Source organism: Lathamus discolor, chromosome 12, assembly GCF_037157495.1.
Source record: "Lathamus discolor isolate bLatDis1 chromosome 12, bLatDis1.hap1, whole genome shotgun sequence".
Taxonomy (NCBI): domain Eukaryota; kingdom Metazoa; phylum Chordata; class Aves; order Psittaciformes; family Psittacidae; genus Lathamus; species Lathamus discolor.
The window spans coordinates 10,652,357-10,671,646 of record NC_088895.1 but is presented as its reverse complement, the minus strand read 5'-3'; positions in this window follow the sequence as shown (position 1 = coordinate 10,671,646).

Sequence of the window (19,290 nt, the reverse complement as noted above, 5' to 3'; positions counted from 1 at the left end):
AGTGACAGTGTCCTACCCTTGGGGTACGTTCAGCCAGTGAAGATGAAAAATTCCCACCTAATATTTTAATACATTCAGCATGTAGATACACACATGGCAATTAACATTCATTTATAAGAACAATGAAATGATTAATCAGCTGGGATTGCAAATGACATACTGCCTCACTTGAGGTTCATTTCTGTTTTGCATTGTGCATGGTATTTAGCCAAATCTATGATTAAAGGCCAACTTCTGAGGTTCTGAAGAATAAAATTCTGCTTTGATGTTGCTGATAAAAACAGGATTTTTCACAGATTTAGATTTTGTGGGGGAGTAAAAAGAAATAAAGGGTTTTTTGCCTTTTTTTTTTCCCCAGTGATTATGAAATCCACAAGCATTTTTAATTCAATGGAGATTTGTCTCTTCAATCACAGTGCTTCAATGCAGGGAACAGTATTTATTTAGCAGAGGAGGGAAGAGGAAGAACATAGGGCAAGATTACTGGAATGTAGAAATCACAGCTACAGGAAAACAGAGTGTTTTGCTATTTTGAGTTTAAGGAGATTATGCACTGTAGTACTGATGCAGTGTATCCAGAGAATACCATGCATATGCCATACTAGGTATGGAAGCAATGAACATAAATCATCTCACATTACTTAGTACTTGTTTCTAATTACATTTATCACTGTTTTATTATCACGGATCTCTGATTTTTGAACAAACAGTTTATATTGATTTATGGACAAGAAATAAGCCAAAAATAGAAAGACTCCAGTGGACCTGGCTGGACTTTGAGGGCAGCCCACCTGCGGTAGTTGTGCATACTCATCTTCAGTCACCTCCTATAATCTTCCTTCCCTGGTGCTTCTCCCTATACAATTTGCTGCCTCACCTCTTTGAGCAAGCCTGATACTCTCTGCCATGCCTTTGATTATTTCCCCGTGTTACTGCTGAGTCATTCTGTTACCTTTTGCCATCCAAAGTGCTATGTAACCAAATACCAGCAGTCGCTGGTGTGATTTACACTCCTGAGTACAGCAGTTGCAGAGGAATCCTTGGTATTCAGGTCATAACTTGGAGCCACAATATACTGACTGCAAAAGAGGCAATACTGTCTTTGGATGACTAAGGGTAAGTAAATAAAACAATTCCTTAACTGAAGTGGTATTAAGCTACAGCAATAAAGCAGAAAGACCAGGGTTCTCATCAAGGTTTCCTTCCATTACCTTAGGTCTATCATTATGTTTATTAGCTTGAATCTGTTGCTTATACCTAGGGAATCAGCATTTGTCACCAACAATGTGATCAAGAATGAAATTCCTCTGCCAGTGCAGAAAGCAAAACCAGATCCATGATCACTTCTATCTTTCCTTCACACACTGTTGATATCACCTCACTGTACCATTATCATGCTTTTCCTGGCAGTCCTGCAAAGCCATTTCCACATGAGTTTTTATTCTGTCAGAGTATGTTAAATTGGCAAGATTTATTCCCAAAAAGATTTTTAATGGGAAAATGATAACGTTCACAACAGCTATTATTTGCATGAGATCACTGAACTAACCTGCATGACATTTGCTTTGTCAACCATCAGTTTGTGGATGAGCAGCAACTAACAGTCAAGGACTTCATACTTCAGTCTGAGCCTTGCTAAGAATAGTTCTCCTGATAATTAAACACTAATGTTCTTTCATGAGTACATTATAATGAAATAAATTGCTTCAAGGGAACAATAAACTACAGGCAGCATCTGAAGCATTTTAACAGCACAGAGCATTTGGCTGCTGCAAGATTCACTTGAAGAGGAGAAAGGTAATAACATCTCAGAAACAATTTAGAAAACAATCTTCTGCACTTTCAGTGTTTCTAATCACAAACTGGGACACTTCAGGGTGTGATTTTACTCATTCTCAATCACTCAGTGCCACCTGGAATGGAAACACATACATGATACGACTGTGCAAACCGCTGCACTGCTCCCGCAGACCCCAAAGCTTTGAGATGCAGTGCTTCTTTCCTGAATGCAAACACTCGGTTCTTTATAAGATTAAACTTAATCCGTGTGATGCTTGCTACTTAGAACTGGAAGGAGTTGTTCACAAAATTCAGCATATTTTTACATGACTGCAGTTTGCAGATTGAGGCCTGACTGACTCTGAAGGAGTAGGTGTTGAGAATCCCAGTGCTGTCAGTGAGCCTGCCTGGCCAGGAAGGCTCTGTGCAACTGTCGAGCACTTCATGGTGTCTCTCAGGAGACGGCTCACATGAACTTCAATACAAGAGACGGGCTCTGCACACAGCAACATTTACTTGTCTTCTTAAGCAGAATAAATGAAATGATCATTGTAGCTTCCTAATACTGAAAGTGTGTTGTAGAAATATTTATAAAGGACTGAGAAAGTGTATTGCCTGTATGTTTCCAATGAAATGAAATTGTGCATGTACCATCGAATTTAAGATATTATCACGCCATCTTAATACATACTAGATGTAAGCAGTGAGCAGTTAAAAAATTTTATCTGCCTGTTCTCTTGCTGCAGGGCAAGAGTAAAGGATTTGTCTTTCTATCTTGGCTATTTCAACATTTAATGCTGGTGGAAAATACATATTTCTATCATGCTGCTTTTTTAGAGTAACTGGGTAGAGTTCTCTCTGCTTGAAAATTGTTAGCTGCTACAAACACGTTACACTATGCATGTTTTAAAAGTATAAAACATATTCATCTTTTTATAGTGCAAATTCCAAGCAGTGATAAACATTCTTGCTAAAGTATCGTATAGTGATGTGAACGTAAGCTGTTCATGTTAAAGACTATCTGGCATCCTATTCAGAAAAGCTATTGTGACTGTTGCTAGTAATATAAAAGCATACAGAGATCATGTTGAGTCATGTGGAACATGGAAAAGAAATCTTTTTCCTACTGCTCTTTGAAAGTGGCACAATTGCTTGCGCATTGGCCTTTATCCAAGACAGATGGATTACCACTAGAACAAATTTCAATAAACCCTCCTTGCATTTACATGTAGAGTTTCTAACATTTAACCAATTAAAAGAATTGGTGCTTATAGCTTTAAAGAACTCATATGTTAATTATGACTGTCTTTGTGAACGTGATGGAAGTGATAAAATAAAGCTCTTTGGTAGTTAAGGAACCTGCTCACTAGTTTACACTACATGGAGACAGCTACTTGGCTGAAGGAACTTTTTTGCGTGAGGAAGAATCCAGGTTGCCCAGGGGGGTTGTGGAGTCTCCTACACTGGAGATATTCAAGGCCCGCCTGGACAAGTTCCTGTGTGATGTACTGTAGGTTACCCTGCTCTTGCAGGGGGGTTGGACTAGATGATCTTTTTAGGTCCCTTCCAACCCTTGGGATTCTGTGATTCTGGGATTCTGTGATGATCTTAAAGGTCTTTTCCAACCTAGTTGATTCTGTGATTCTATATGGGCTGAAGTTCAGTTTGCTTTTAACACATAAATCCCTATCAAATATTCTATCTACACAAATCCCACAATATTCTGTCAGTGGAAGTCTTGCAGAATGAGACTGATTATCTAAAGTTATGAGGATACTGTTTTGTTTCATACAAAGAAGCTCAATAAAGTGTTTATTGACTGTATTCTAGATTTGAATTGTTTAATCAAACTCTGGCATGTCCTTACACTTCAGATAGACAGAGGTTCTTTGCAGGAATCTTCAAACCCTTGCAGAACAGAAATTCTGATTTAACCAGTATCACATAGAACATCATATTGAATCCTTGGCTAAATATGTACTGTTTCTAGAAAGGTAACACCCCATGGAAATGGCAAGAAGCATTTAATAGGATGGCATTCCCTGAAGCTGTAGGTATGGGAGGGGACAAGAGTACCACTGAATGTAAAGGTTAAGCAATAGACAAACACAACTCTCTTTCTCATACGCCAGCAAAAACAATGGCAAAGCTGTGATTTGGCTGAAGTACTGTAACTCAGTATAGAATAAGCTGAGAAAGTACTTAAAAACTATTTTAATTACTTTTTTTCCCCTTCTCACTGTGTCTCATTTCATTTTGAAGACACTTTTTCTTTCTATGGTAAAAAAGCCATTAAAACTGAAGAGTGAGTGAGTTCTGGCACACATTGTTCAAATATAATGAAAAAATACAGCAGACAACTAAATTGTATCACAGAGAAGCTTCAGTGGATTCTACTGTTTATACTGAATCAGGGTTATGACAAAAGCCTGCAAAATTTAACTCATAGTTTGCACTACTATAGCAGTATTCCAGTTGTCACCCACTAATATCTAGAGCAACTCTTGCTGTGCTAGGTGCAGTACAAAGATCAAGTAGGTAGTTAATAGTAATAAAAGTAACCAAAAAAAGAAATCATATCAGGGAAAAAAAAAAAGTGCGTGTGTGTTATGATTTATCAGCTGATTTATCCAAGGACGTTCAGAAAGTCTCCAACTCGAGCATGCGTTTAAATTCCAAGCTCTGTAGTTCTATTATTTTAGTCAGAGAATCATAGAATAGCTGCGGTTGGAAAGGAACTTAAGATCATCTAGTTCCAACCCTACTGCCATGGGCAGGGACACCTCACACTAAACCATGTCGCCCAAGGCTCTGTCCAACCTGGCCTTGAACACCACCAGGGATGGAGCATTCACAACTTCCTTGGGCAACCCATTCCAGTGCCTCACCACCCTCACAGGAAAGAATTTCTTCCTTATAGCCAATCTAAATTTCCCCTGTTTAAGTTTTAACCCATTACCCCTTGTCCTGTCACTACAGTCCCTGATGAAGAGTCCCTCCCCAGCATCCCTATAGGCCCCCTTCAGATACTGGAAGGCTGCTATGAGGTCTCCATGCAGCCTTCTCTTCTCCAGGCTGAACAGCCCCAACATTCTTAGCCTGTCTTCAAGCAACCTCCTGTCTACCCAACTTTGTTACTTTAAACTACAAGATTTTTTTTCTAACCAGAGAAGTTATGCAAAACATTTAGAGGACACTTTGTTTTTGTATGTAAAAAACAAGTATAAACTAACTTTAAAGCTCCATCTTTTGATTTCTCTACACAAGATCAAATTTAAGACAATATTAGGCAAAATAAAAGTAATCTTTTTTTCTAACCAATCCAACTCTGTTTACTTTCTTTTTTCCCCCTCCTTTTCTATTTTGTTCTGTTATATAAAAATAGGCCTCCTGGTAAGTAATACCAGTTAACAGTAATTACTTAGAGTGTATTTTGTTTAATAGAGAAGCAAAATCATCCTTGATTTCTTGTCACGTTCTGTAATGCACATCATATGGATGGCTCCATAACTCTTTCTAATGTCTAATAAAATATGCTACTGTATAGCATACTCATTACAAATTAAACTGAGAATTCTGTTGTACAAGCACTGGTGTATGATTTGAAAACAATAAAACCAGCATGGAGTTATGAATTATAATAAGGTTTCTGCTTTTCTGATTCATAAAAATACATTTTTATGCTGTCTCCTTAGCAAGCAGTTGAACTTTTCCTCTAGCCTGTGCCAAATGAACACAATCAAAACATACTGTCTGTATTTACTGGTACATAAGAAAATGTCTGTTTCTAAATCTGGCCCCATGCACATGTTCAGGAGGCTGTTCTTATTTCTTATTTTGTTTTGCTCTTCAGGTCAGAGCTCAAAAAATTCTAATTGCTTCCTTTAAGCGCCTCTGAATTACTTATTGCTTCCCTGTGTCCTGTTTGGGTATTCCAAATACATAAATTTGGATTTTACATGTATTTGTGTTTGTCTTGATATTCCCACTCCTCTCCCTCTCTTTTCATTTTCTTAGAAGAGATGCTTACATATGGAACAGTCTATTTAGGAATAAACACAGCAACCACGCTCTTTAAAAACTCTATTCTTTTCCATGATTTCAACATTCTTTGAATCTCTAGAAGCACAAGATATCTACATACAAATAATTCTCTTTCTGCCCTAAAGAATGTAATCTGTAAAAGGACCATAACAATAGTAACTTTAGCATTGTATTGTGAAAGGGGAAAGTACTTGTACAATTGACGTCATCTAATGGAGTGTTAAAAAGCAAAATTATTAGCATTTATTGTCACCACTCAGCATTGTTAATCCAGATTAACAGTCAATAGGCTCAACACATGGAGAAAGAATAACAAAGAGGCAGTTTCTGCTGAATGGCTTGTGATATGAAAGGGAATTAGCTCACAATGCTGTTATCAGCACTGCAGCTACTTACTGGGCTTGGCAATCACAGAAGAGATTGATAGTACTTGGTAGTGAACTAATTGCTTTATTGGCATGTGTCTGATAAATACACACTAATCCATTAAATCAATGTCACAATTGATTCTTAGGTAGAATGCAGAGGAAAATCCAGGTACTAATCACCACTAACTATTGTAAAGAAAACACAATGGCTTATTAATGAATTCCATTATGATGGGATAAATTTAGCTAATGCCATCAAATCTATTATATACAGAATGCTACTCCTAAATATCATAGCGTTGGAAGGAAACAATTCAGCATGTGTCTCTGCTGATTTCTCTGTGCTAGATTTCTACAGACTCAAAGCTCAGCAGCTATTTCAGTTTGAATGACTTTGACATGAACAAAAGCAAAAAAAGAGAGAACAAAAATGGGATTTTCCTGCCAGCATTGCCTGCAGGTGGGTGTCTCTGCCCCAGGCTGTGCTGAACTGAAACACCCATGCATCTCTGGAGACAGCAGAGCCTTTCAGAGTGTAAAGGTGCATTACACAAAAAATAAAGGCAAACAGCTATAAAAATAAGTGCAGAAGAGTTTGTTGGAATAAGGCATTCTATACATCTTCTTAATAGTCTCCAAGGAAGTCTAAAAGAGCCAAACCTTATGACTTCTCTTTGCAGAACAAGAAATCCTGGATTTCTTATTTAATAACGTTCCTGATGGCTTCTGCTAGTCCATAGGTACAAGCGAGTATCACTGATTTTTAGGTCTTACCCCATATGATGATTGACACAAGAATGATTTTTACTACTTTGCAGTTGTATTTTTCTTGCAGGAGAGATTAAATGAAAGGTTATTGATGAGGAAGAGATATTTTCAAGGTCAGTACCTCATTGGTACTCTTGTCCTCAGATGTAAGATAGATCATGCACATCCATTTTCTGTAACACGTGTTCTAGTATTATTTTAAGTCAATTCAGTAACTTACACATCATCAAGAGAAGCTGTTGTAAGGGATTGCAATAGGCTACTGAGTTCCACAATAACTCGTAACTAGACTAACACAGGTCAATCAACTCCCATTGACTTCCTGAGCTCTTGGTGGGACCTTATCAAGAATGGAAACAAAGATGCAACTTTGACACTGACATCCTGCCCGGAATTTATGGCAGTGGCACCCAGTTCATGTAATTGTGTCCTTCCATCTACCATCCAGTTGAGAGGAGTATTGGAAAAAATTCTGATGAGAAAGAATATGAAATAATCTGTTATGTGGAAAGCTCCTCACTAGCTGTAATAGGAGCTGATGCATTTCCTTTTCAAAATGCTAATTTTTTTATATGATAGAGGATACAGGGATTCGAGGAGGAGGCTAAGAAAAGGTTAATATAAAGCAAGAATAATAAAAAAAATCTAATTGTGTAAAATAAATATTTCAGGTTGACTCAAAATTAAATTTGTGGGATTTATATTTCAGCAATAAACCAAAACCTATTCTACTTTAGATTAATATAAGCTAATTTATTTTAATACAATTTTTCATTTCAGACAAAATGAAAAATGCACTGTTCATCCAGCTCCATTGGAACATACTTCACTCCGGCTTTGAAATGAACCTTGAAAGTAGAGCTTTTAAAAATTCAGATTTTCATTACTACGCTATGTGTGGCCATGTAACAAGACTACTTGAATATGTGCTGTAAAGTACTGAAGGTTGTATAAGAATGGAAATCCCATGTTACACTTCTGCTGGCCTCTATTAGAGCTGAAAACTCCATTCTTCAGAATGAACACTCGGTGCAACGTAGGCTGATGCCTCCCAGAGAGTCTCCAGCAACAGTCCTGTGGCTGGAGATCCCTCAGGCTGCCTGCAAAAACTTCATCAGATCTCACAGGCACCACAGCAAAATATTTTGCTGCAAGGAAATGATGCAGCCAATGTTCTCTACTATAAGGACAAGATCCATCAGCTCAGCAAGTCAGCCTACACCAGACTGCCAGGAGGCCATGCCAGCTCTTACCCTGCAGTAAACTGAGGTCTAACATGGTAGCTTATGTCTCAAAATAAGTAACAAGGGGTAACATGCTTCATTTTAGCTTTGCAACAGGGTACGACTATGCACCTAGTCAGTGAATGATTACAGCTGAGCTGGTGGTGCACAGTAACAAAGTCATTAGCTTGAAGACCAAATCAACTTCCCCAGCATTGAAAGAGGTCTGTGGCACAGCCAGAAGCAGGGCCAGTTTTCCTCAGCCTTGTCCATCTTGTAATCATCTCTTTGACAGTTTTTCATCTTCTCCAATTTAAAGAGCACGATAACTAAAGGAAACTTAGTTATTTTAGAAAACTTGAACTAATTAACAAAAAAGGAGATTCCTTACAGCATTAAAATAGGTCCAATATTACTTTTTGGGGGGCTATTTCAAGGCAAGACAAAAGGTAGGTTAAGCTTTTTAGCTGAAAAGATGGAATCACTTCAGATTTTCCAACCACTGTCCATTAACCTAAGTCCACCTCAAACACCATAGTGGTAACAGTGTAGGATGATCAGTGCTCAGCCTAAAGCAAACATGAAGTTTGTGATGGTAAAGTACATACAAATCTAGTTTTGCAAGTACAGGTTTTAAAACATCTCTTAGAGCCCAATGACACACATTTCTGTCAGGACCTGTGATTTTAAATGAAAAGGTATCATTGTGCTACTCAGATAATAAAAAATATATTAACATCAGGAACAGCGGTTGAAATACAAGATACTTATCCTAGGATTTTTTTACTTCATGGAGGATCCAATTTTTCTTCTCAACTATACTGATGTAGATCAGGAAAAGTTTTGCTGAACTGAATAAAGTTTGCCATTTAATGCTCATAAAAGCAAGAAAGAAATAGACTTGTAATCTTGTAAATAAAAAGTGCATAAATAATTTACGCAACCTGAAATTATCTAGCACCACAGATAGGAAAAAGGAGATAGAAAGGTTTACTGTTACAGGAGGTTGGATCCAAATGATGTGATATTTTACAAAATACATCTGCAAATACTTAGAGGACCTAAGAAATATACAAAGTGGCATCTCACAGACCATTTCAGTCTGGAGCTGAATGTTAAGCACATCTGATTTAAAGCAAGGCCTGGAGTTGGTGACAGCCTGAAGGCCCCTGCATGCTAACAGGTGCTGGAACTCCCTGGATAATAAATGAAAGCACTGGGTAGTGGCATGTTTGTCACAAGGGCCCAAGGGCTTACAATTCACCATTCCTATTTGTCTAGCAGAGCTTGATTTGTTAACCTCGTAGTGGCCTGTCTTTTCTTCCATGTTGTACATGCAGTAATTACAGGTTTCACGCTACAATAGGCTGCCAGGGGACTTTTCCAGAGCTTGAAGCAATGATTCAGACATGAAATTACAGACAGATGCCTGCAGTTGTGATGGCTACATTAATTTGCTGCTTTCACAGGTCACAACGTTGGGTGCTTTATTACCCAGACTCTGCTCAGCAGGGGTAGGCTCACTGGGAATCATTTGCTGGAGTTCCCTCCTACAGACTGATATTAGTAGAAACCCATTTTCAGTGCTAAAGGATTACTTGGCATGGCAGATCCTAACAGGAAGGTTTTGTATTTTCTTATGTGCTAATCTGCATTGCTGTCCTTGCATCTGATAGGAAGAACTCAAACTAGGTGCAACTGTACAATTTGGAGGAGTAGGTTTAAGCATAAATCAGTGCTCCCACCTCTGCTGAAGCTCATCTGCTAAGGTGATTTTTAGACTGCAGTTGGAAGCAACAGACAGGCAGCACAGTCAGAGCAAGCGACAGTTGTAAGAGTGCCTCAGGAGTTCAGGGGCCAGGTCTTTAGAACACTGTGTCCTAAACATGCCAGGTTGCTTTTGAAAATGGAAAGTACAAGTGCTAAGTTATAGCCTGTATAAAAACCCCTCTCTATAAATTTTGTCTCTCCTGCTTAATGCAGTGGCCAATGAGGTCAAACTGAGTCCAGTATCAAACACCTGCGTTAAAAGTCTGTGGTCAGTCAGTGGAATCTTCATCTATTCTTGCTGTCTCTGAAGTAAAAGCAGTACTCACAGTGACTGAGGTGTTTCAATGTATTATCAAGTCTGTAGCTCAGCCCACAGGCTATAGTTTTAACTTCACAATACTTCTGAAAGGAAAACAAGCTGGCAGAATCACAGTCTAAGAAAAAAAGGTTTCCAGGATCTTGAAATCAAGCAGCTTGGATATTTCTAAGAATTGTCTTAATTTTTATAGGCACAGAGGAATTCTGTCACAACACCATAAAAAGTCAGATCATTAAATGAGCAAGCAGGACCATACATGCAGTTATGGGAACTTCATCTAGAAAGTATCTCCCCAACTTCTGGAATGAGACACTTTTATTGCAGCACTATCTCCTCACTGTTAAACATGAACAAGTGAAAACAGTACCCCTGAACTACTCCTACATTTTGGTTTCATCTAAGCATGATGCTGCTCACACTATTTATGCAGTTCAACTTTCTTGATTTTACAACATGGCTGTGGCTTCTGACAAACAGCTATGTACAAAAGACAAGAATCAAGCCCTATCATTTTGTACTAAGAATAAAAATGCATGATATTGCATCTTCTGTATTGAAAGGATGAATACATGAGTGTCTATTATAACTGGAATATAATGGCTTATTGCAACTAATTGACATTTTGACCAAATATGTAATGTGGATTCAAAGAGAAGTGCAATACAGCCAATATGCTCAGTATAAAAATATTATACAAAATAGAAACAACAAGAAATCACTACACATTCTGCTCTTCTTCTCACAACTCTTAACAGAGCACTGTAAAGCCTGGAGAAGGCTGGCAATTGCTCTAGTAACTTTCCATAGAAAACTGCTCTAGGCAGACACTAAGCACACGACCTTTATGTCCCATTGGTTCATATTCACTTAAAATTTAAAGGGCTGAAAAAAGAACTCAGAACTGGAGGCTCTTGGCAAACATTAGAATAGTTGCCACTGTTATCCCTATCTATTCTGGTTTTCTCTATGGACAAGATTTCCCTAATAAAAATCTGGAAGAAAAATTCTGAAGTCAGTTTCATATTTAATATGATTGCAGAAAGCTGAAAAGCAGGTTTATTCAACTCATTGAAGAGCCTTGACATTAGGTGAGACTCAGAGAAAGTATCTTTCCTTTTAAGCACAGCCAGTTAGTTCTGTGTGATTTAATGAAATTCATGCATCAATCAGTTTTTGTTTAAATATGAATGTATATAGAATCTAAGAATTAGAATTTAGGTTTGTCTGGCTTCTGATTTGACTCAGAATATGTGATGAAAACGGGTGGACTAATTTAACTTACCTAGGGTAAAACTGCATACAAGATTGTAATAAAAATCATAGGGGTCACATAGGACTAGCAAAGCTCTGAGCATATGTTGGTATGCTTGAGCATACCAACATAGAGAATATATTGCACTATTCACTGAGGTACATGGTGTACTATTTCGGCATCCAGGCACATCTTAATCTTGAAAGAGAGCTGAACACATCACAGGGAAATCAGCTGTGACTCTGGTGATTTGCCATTATGTGAAATCAATTCAGATCAAAATTTCTTGACCTGGAAAATACTGAAACAAAGCAAGTAAATGCCTGAATGCCATAAATAAAAAGTTAGCAGCACTTACTGGCTAGATTTATAGCCTCTTGCTGGTGCTAAGAGTCTCATTATATTGGTGGAGGCATTTAAATAATTATATTTATGATAATATCTACAGCTCCCAAATGCTATTAGACTACCATAGTTACTGTCCACACAATCTTTCCTTAAAGACCTTACAAACAAGGACACAAAACATGGGAGATAAGAGTAGTGTTATGGGAGTTGGATGACAGCCAAAATTGCTGTTGAAAACAACAGTACTGTAGGAAACAGCAAAAATGTTATTTTCCTATTTCCATCTGAAAATAAAATGAACGAGACATTTCCTGGAAAACCTAATGCAAAACTACAATTAACCCCTGCACATATTTTGATTATTTGTAACACTAAATTTTAATTAATCTGAAAATGAAAAGCATAATTAAACCAAATATTAAAATATCCTGTTAAGAAAAAGGTCAAAATAGAATACTTCATTTTATTTTACAGTGGAGTTATCTGACACGGATGTAGTCAGACAGAGCCTATAGCTTTTTTTTCCCCATAAAGTTAAGATTTCTGATGGAAACAGTGATCCATCACACAATGTTTAACCTGCTTGGATTATGAGTCCTGACTAATAAATACTCAGCTAGAGCAGAATGAAATTCTCAGAATCACAAAGAAAGCATGAAAGAGAAATTCAGAGACTGAATCCTGCTTGTTTAGAGCTGCAGGACCGAGACGTGGCAGCTCTCCCCAGGCTCTGCAGTGGGTGCTGGCATTACAGCTGACACTGCTCGTGATTCAGTTTCTCAGCGTAAAAAAGTAAAGATGTCTGAAAGTTAGAATTGAAGTTCATCATAGGATTTTCAGGATTAACAGCAGTTTTCATCTCCCAGCTCTTCAGTCTTGCTTCAGTTAGTTAGAAGAAAACTGGCTAGAATTTATGGAAGAATTAGCATCTTGCCTGGGATCACTTTGGGTTTAAACTCACTTTGCTTTACAAGGTTTTTCAGCAGTGAGATTCTTGGTTACTAAAGGAAAAATTATGTAGAAGCTTGCTAAACAGCAAGTCATCTCACTTGTGCACATTATTTTCGCTCCAGTGGAAGATGAGAGATAGAAGTGGTTGAGTGAATGCTGTCCACCAGCAGGGAGGGAAGGAAAGAGGACTGTGGTAGCAGTCTGGAGCTGTCCTACATGTTATGTTAGAGGATTCAAGAGCCATTAAGCTCCAGACAAGAAGGCAAAGAGCCAGTGATAACCACATCCGATATGGGAGGTGTGAAGGGCCACAGTATCCCTTTCAGTGGCAAATTAGCTCTGTAGATCTCCATGAAGCTGGGATGCCTGGCATAATTAGTGACATGTCTGAATAGTTATTGAGTCAGATACACCTTGGGGTGGATTTTTCTATCATCACTGGCAAACAAAAGCTGCTTCAATGATATTAACAAACTCCTACTAGAGGCTGCAAGCAAAGATTCATGATCAAGTTTTTTGAAATGCAAGAATTTTGATCATTTGCACTATTCAGTTATTTCAGCTACTGCAAAATCTGAAGTAAGAACACTGAAAAGTCTTTTCCCTTGAATAAGCTGCAGGTAGAATCATTCTAAGAGGAAGGACAGGAATGGAGAACCTCCACTTACAAAGTTCAATGTTTTCTGATTAAATGCAGAAAAACAATGAAGAATAAAGTTGGAACTTTATTTCCTTTCTAATAGACAGGCTTCATTTCTAATCTTGGTTTAGTCTTCGGGTACAAACTTGAAGAATTGTTGCCCACATTTATTTCAGGCTTTTGATGTTATTTCCTCCTTATCCACCTGCCACAGACTTCTCTTCCCTAGTAAGCTTTTTCAGGATTTGTTCTTATAAATGAGCTTCTGGTCAGCTCATGGTTTAGGATGTTTGAGACATCAGATGGTGTTTTGTAGGCATCAGAAGGACTGACACATTGGGGTCTCTGTTTTCCATTATCACCTTGTAATTCAAATCAAGGTATTTATTAACACCTTTGTGCAACAAAGGAGAGATATTGTCTTGTTTATGTAAGTGAAATAGTGTATTGTGGCAGAATTCTAGCAGGGACAGTGCTGCAGTAGGATGATTGCGTAATAGTGTGAGCCCAAAAAGGGAAGGTGGAAAGCTATAGAAATACAAAACTTCTGGTATGTTTGGCTGCAGGTGTAGACAAGGAGGTGGCTCTTCTTCCTACACCCAGCTACTGCCTGATGCAGCACACAGACCCCTCACGATCAACCTGTATCCACTCTGATATATTACCCGAACCCAGACTATCTCTAGAGGATGAATTTAGATCCTGTCACAGAGACATCCAATTTTAAAGATCATGATACCAGTTTTGTAATGATGCAAAACACTTGTGGGAATATTAAAGAGATTTAAACAAACAAAAAAAAAAAAAGACTGTTTTTAAAGCTTTATAACATGTAAATACGTCAGTCCAGAACTTCAGACTAAATTAGCTGCATTAGCATCCCAGCATCTGAGTGGAGTGTCTGAGTGGAGAGCAGCACGCTGAGCAACTGTTAACTGCAGCTGGAGTTCAGCTCCATGGAAAAAAGCCCCTCTCAGAGCTCTGGGAAAACAAGCCTGATACCAACTTACAACAGAAATGTAAAGTAGCCAAGAATAAACATGCTTCACACCAGAGACAAGCACAGCAATAGTCTCTCAGCTCGTGTCACGTGTATCCTGAGTGTCCTGAGTAGACTGCAGATGGGCAGTGAGAGGAGGCCAAAATCAATATTGCTAAAGTTACAATTGGATAAACTTATTTTTCCACCTTTATGCTTCTTTATGAGAGTGGCTATTGTAAATCAGCATGCCTGCACTGATGCTGACAGAACTGTGCCAGTTTTTTTAGCTAAATGTAATGTAATCCAAGACCTTGGGAGTAAAGTTGAGCCTGGAAGGGAGAAGAGAGGGGAAGGTGTTTTGACATTTGATTTTATGTTCTCATTACCCTACTCTGAATTGATTGCAAGAAACTGAATTAATTTTCCCAAAGTTGAGTCTGTTTTGCCCATGGTGGCAAGTGCTGAATGATCTCCCTGTCCTTATCTCAATGCATGAGCCTTTGTTGCATTTCCTCTCCCCTGTCCAGCTGAGGATGGCAGTGATAGTGGTTTTGGTGGGTATCAGCCAGTGTCAATCCACCACAACCTTCTAGCAAAAACCTTCATTCCTGCTGCCTTGATAACAAAACCTCTGAGAGGTTTTCAGAAATACTCCACTGTTTCTTCAATGGCTTCTTCAGTTTTGCCACGTAAACTGTTACCACTGGATAATCCGTACAGTATTTGGTTAAAAATATTGAAATTAACTTGTGTTTCTAGCAATTGGAAGCAATATTTTTCTCTGCACGATCTGAGTTATATCTTGTGGAAGCTCAGGGCTCCTTTTAATCAGCATTCCAGACCACAAAATTGTCTTGAGGTTATTCTGTTACTTTGAAATGAATCAGTATGGGTGACTAAGGAAGGATGCAGAAAACCCTCATTTGATCTTTTAACTTGAAGATACAAAATACGTGTTCTCTCCACTGGTGGTCTGCTACCTGCAGCTTATCTATTAGCTCACATAGGTTCAAGCATTTAAATGTTAGGGTGCAAGCACGAACATATGTTTCCAAGCAGGGGAAAGAAGCTTAAATCTTTCATGTTTTAAATATGGGCTTTTCTTGCATGAAGACAGTTCAGCCAAATGACCTTTTCTGAAGCTCACACAGTGATTGATTTCCTGCCCTCAGAGGTGTGGTTACAAGATTATCAGTAAAAAAAATCCTCTGATTTCGTGGGGTTTTTTTGTGGGTTGATGGGTTTTTTTGTGTGGGTGTGAGGGGGGGTGGGGTTTTCTTAGGAAGGCTGATCAGCTCTTTCTTTGACATACGACATTTTCTTTATTAACTATCTTTTGCTTCTGAGAGAACTCTTTTCTCAAATGTTATACACCACTTTAGACTTCAGTGATTACTTAAGTAACTGCAGTTGTAGCTTTTAGGCTCGTCATTCAACTTATTTCAGTGCACTTTGTTGTTATTATTGTAAAAAGGCAAAAATCTGCACTTGACAAGGAAAATGTCAAATGTTCATTATTCGTATGAATATTAATATTCATAATCTGAATATCATGGCCATTCATATTATTCTTGCAAACTCAAAAGTGTTATTGAGAAAGTTCTATTTTCATTGCTTTGCTTTATAATATAGCATCATGATTTTAATGCAAAACTACACATAAGGTTAAGACCTTCCATGAAATGTAGCTAATAATTTGAAATGTTTGGGCAAAAATACATGACCATTAAGATTTTCTTAATCACTGTCACTCATTCAGGTTGGTAACAAACTTCAAAAGCCAAGATGGTTTGAGTTTATTTTGAGTTTAATTGCAAACTTCCCACAGAGGTCTCAGTACACTCTTTATAACACAACCTTTGATGACTTGGCCATTCAAAGGATTTGAAGTTTTTGAAGCTAACGCATGGATTATCACTGTAAAGAACTAGCAAGGCATAAAATGGAGTCTCTAGATTTGTTTAGATTAATGCCCATCATCCAGGCTTGATATTTTTAAGGCAGGTTTCTAATTACTATGCCTTTTATACTGGAGCTGTGCACCAGAGATATGTACAAGCATCAGGGACAATGTTTATTGAAATGTGTGTGATATAAGACTGTTGGCAACTTCTAAAAGAGCTATCTACTCCGTTTGTAATGCTCCTGAGTGCTCACCAATCTAACATGTACTCTACTACCTGTCTCCCACCATTATTACTAACTTATGAGCTTCTCCAGGCTAGATAGAGGCTATATAAATTGTAGATATGAATTTCCCAAAGGGACAGGGAACACGGAAATAAAACCAGCTCACATTCAGCCACACTTTGAGATGGCAGGGGAAACTTACCCAAGAAAACATTGACCAGTGCCTCTGAACAACTTCACATCAGCACTTCATAATTTGAGATCATTTTTTCTTTTTAACTACTGCTGTAAACACTCATTGCAAGTCAGCTCCTACACTGATAAAGTTCTGCTGCCTGCAGTTTTGACTTATATGAGCAACTCAAAAACATAAATAGTCCAGCTGAAATCAGCAGTTACACCCAGTGTTGCTACTCAGTAGGTGAATCTGTTGACAGATTATTTGTGTAAAGCCCTTACCTACTCTGAAACTTCATGAAAACTCATAAAAGAAAACATGTGCAAATGAAGAGCTACAGCGAGGCACAGAAATCATGTGGGCTGCAGGATTAGGGCAATTTTAGACATGTATGTCAAGAGAATGAGAACTGAGATAAATGGGACTCTCCAGCTTCTTCAGGATGGATATTGAGGTAACTTTCACTTTGTCACCACCAGGACCTTGGCTGTCACATTCAAGAATAGAAAGTAGTTCAGATGCAGCTAAAATTCTTTGCACCTTTTAACTTTTCAACAGTTCTTTCTGTTCGTATCTTCTTTCTACCACCTCTGTCCTCAGCCTTTCAATTTTTCTTGCCTTTTTTCTTTTCCCACCTGGAGAGTCTGTGTGTAACCTGTAGTCATAAAACCCTACAGAACTTACAAGGTCTATGTGCTGGCAATACCTACCCAAAAGACCATGGCTTGAGAGGCATATGGAAGTTTTCAGAGGAGATTCCAAGCATAGATTCCAACCCTTTTCCCACAGAGGTCGATAAGTCTCTCAGCCCTCACATTATCCATATTGACATATACTATTTTTGATACACTTTTTAACCTTTCTGTTTCCAATCCCAAGGTATAGGGTTTTCTCTCCTTTGTTTGTAACTTGGGTAGCTTATATAGTTACCTACCCTGGCTTGTGGGAACCTTGCTGACCCTCCCTGGCCTGCTCTGGATAAAATTATGGAGATTGTGCAAAAGTTAGGCTTCAATTAACAATCACTAAGAATTACTAAAGGTAGAAAAACAATGACTTTACAATAAAATTGAATCCTTAGTATTTGGTACAGGTTTACAGAGACTGAACAGAGACAGGGTACACTTTATGGGAGAAAAGAGGATCTAAAAGATGAATGTAACATCACTCAGATCAAGTTAAGAGCTACTTGACCAGAGAAGGTCAGCAAAACCTTCAAAAGTTTTGGAGAGAGGAAACTGCAGCTTTCTCAGCTGGGGATGACTGAAAACTCATAGTTCAACTTTCACCTCACATCTGAGAGTCTTACACCTGTAAAACACAGAGACGACTAAGGAATATTAGAAAAGAGAGCTTACGAAGATGACAGGAAGATCTCTGTGTTGGGCTGTTGTTGATTGTTAAAACATTCACAGCTTCTAACCAAAAAGTTTCATTTCAGAAAAGTCTCTTACAAGGTCAGTCATCCTTGAAGAAACTTTGTGACTGAAAATGAATTTAACAGGATAAAGTGGAAATACTAAATATTACGCGGAAGTGCAGCTTTACAACTGCTCCACTTGCAAAAAAAAAAAAAAAATCTCAGATAAGCCTCAGCATCTTTTTTTCATTTTTTTTGTTTGCTTTTATTATTTTTTTATTGTTTGTTTGTTTGTTTTGTCTTCTTATAAGCTTCCACATTCCTAAATTTATTCCGCCACTCCCCCTGTTCCAATGCCTGGCCACCTTTTTAGTGAAGAAATTGTTCCTAATATCCAAAATCATCATGTGGTTGATTCTGCTGCATAAAAAGCTGCTTTCTGTGAGAGAAAGAAAACCAACCAACCAACCAACCAAAGAAACACACAAAAAGAAGGTTTGTTTCAAGAGACTCAGAAGAGGCAGAGAACAGTGTGTTCATTGTGTTTGTGGGCATTTACTCATCACTTATTATCTGAAAATAAGTCAAGAAAACTATGAGGAGAAATATGAAAAGGTGTAATTTTTTCAGTAAGACATTAAGATATTTTCCCTTCTTTTGTAACCATTTGTGTAGCCTTGAAGGAAGCAAATAAGCATTGAAAGGAGATTATTAGGGTACTTTAGCATAGGATTTTAGTTTTGGGTGATGCTGAGTGATGCTAGAAATGTCTCACGCATATGCTGAGTGATCAGTACCAGAAATCCTTCCCATTCTGACTAATTTTGCATGTGGCAGTTTACTACTTTAGAAAAGAGATGGAGGCTGTAGCGAAGATTGTATAAAACTCTGTGGAGTCAATATTTCTCCCTTCACAGAAATGTTTGTGGAACTATCTAGAAAAGTTAACATTACTATCAGATATCACTGTAATATAAGTAATGAATTTGCAATACTAATAAATGGCAAAGGCTGATTGAAATCTCTTACTATAATAGAGTTCCATTAATTTAAACAGATAAGTGAACTCATAAACTCAGTTTTCCTTTGCAGATGTAATGCTACCTTCCAATCCATGCATTGCAAATCTGAAACCACAATATCAAAATGTAATTTCAAACTATGTGATTATGAGCACT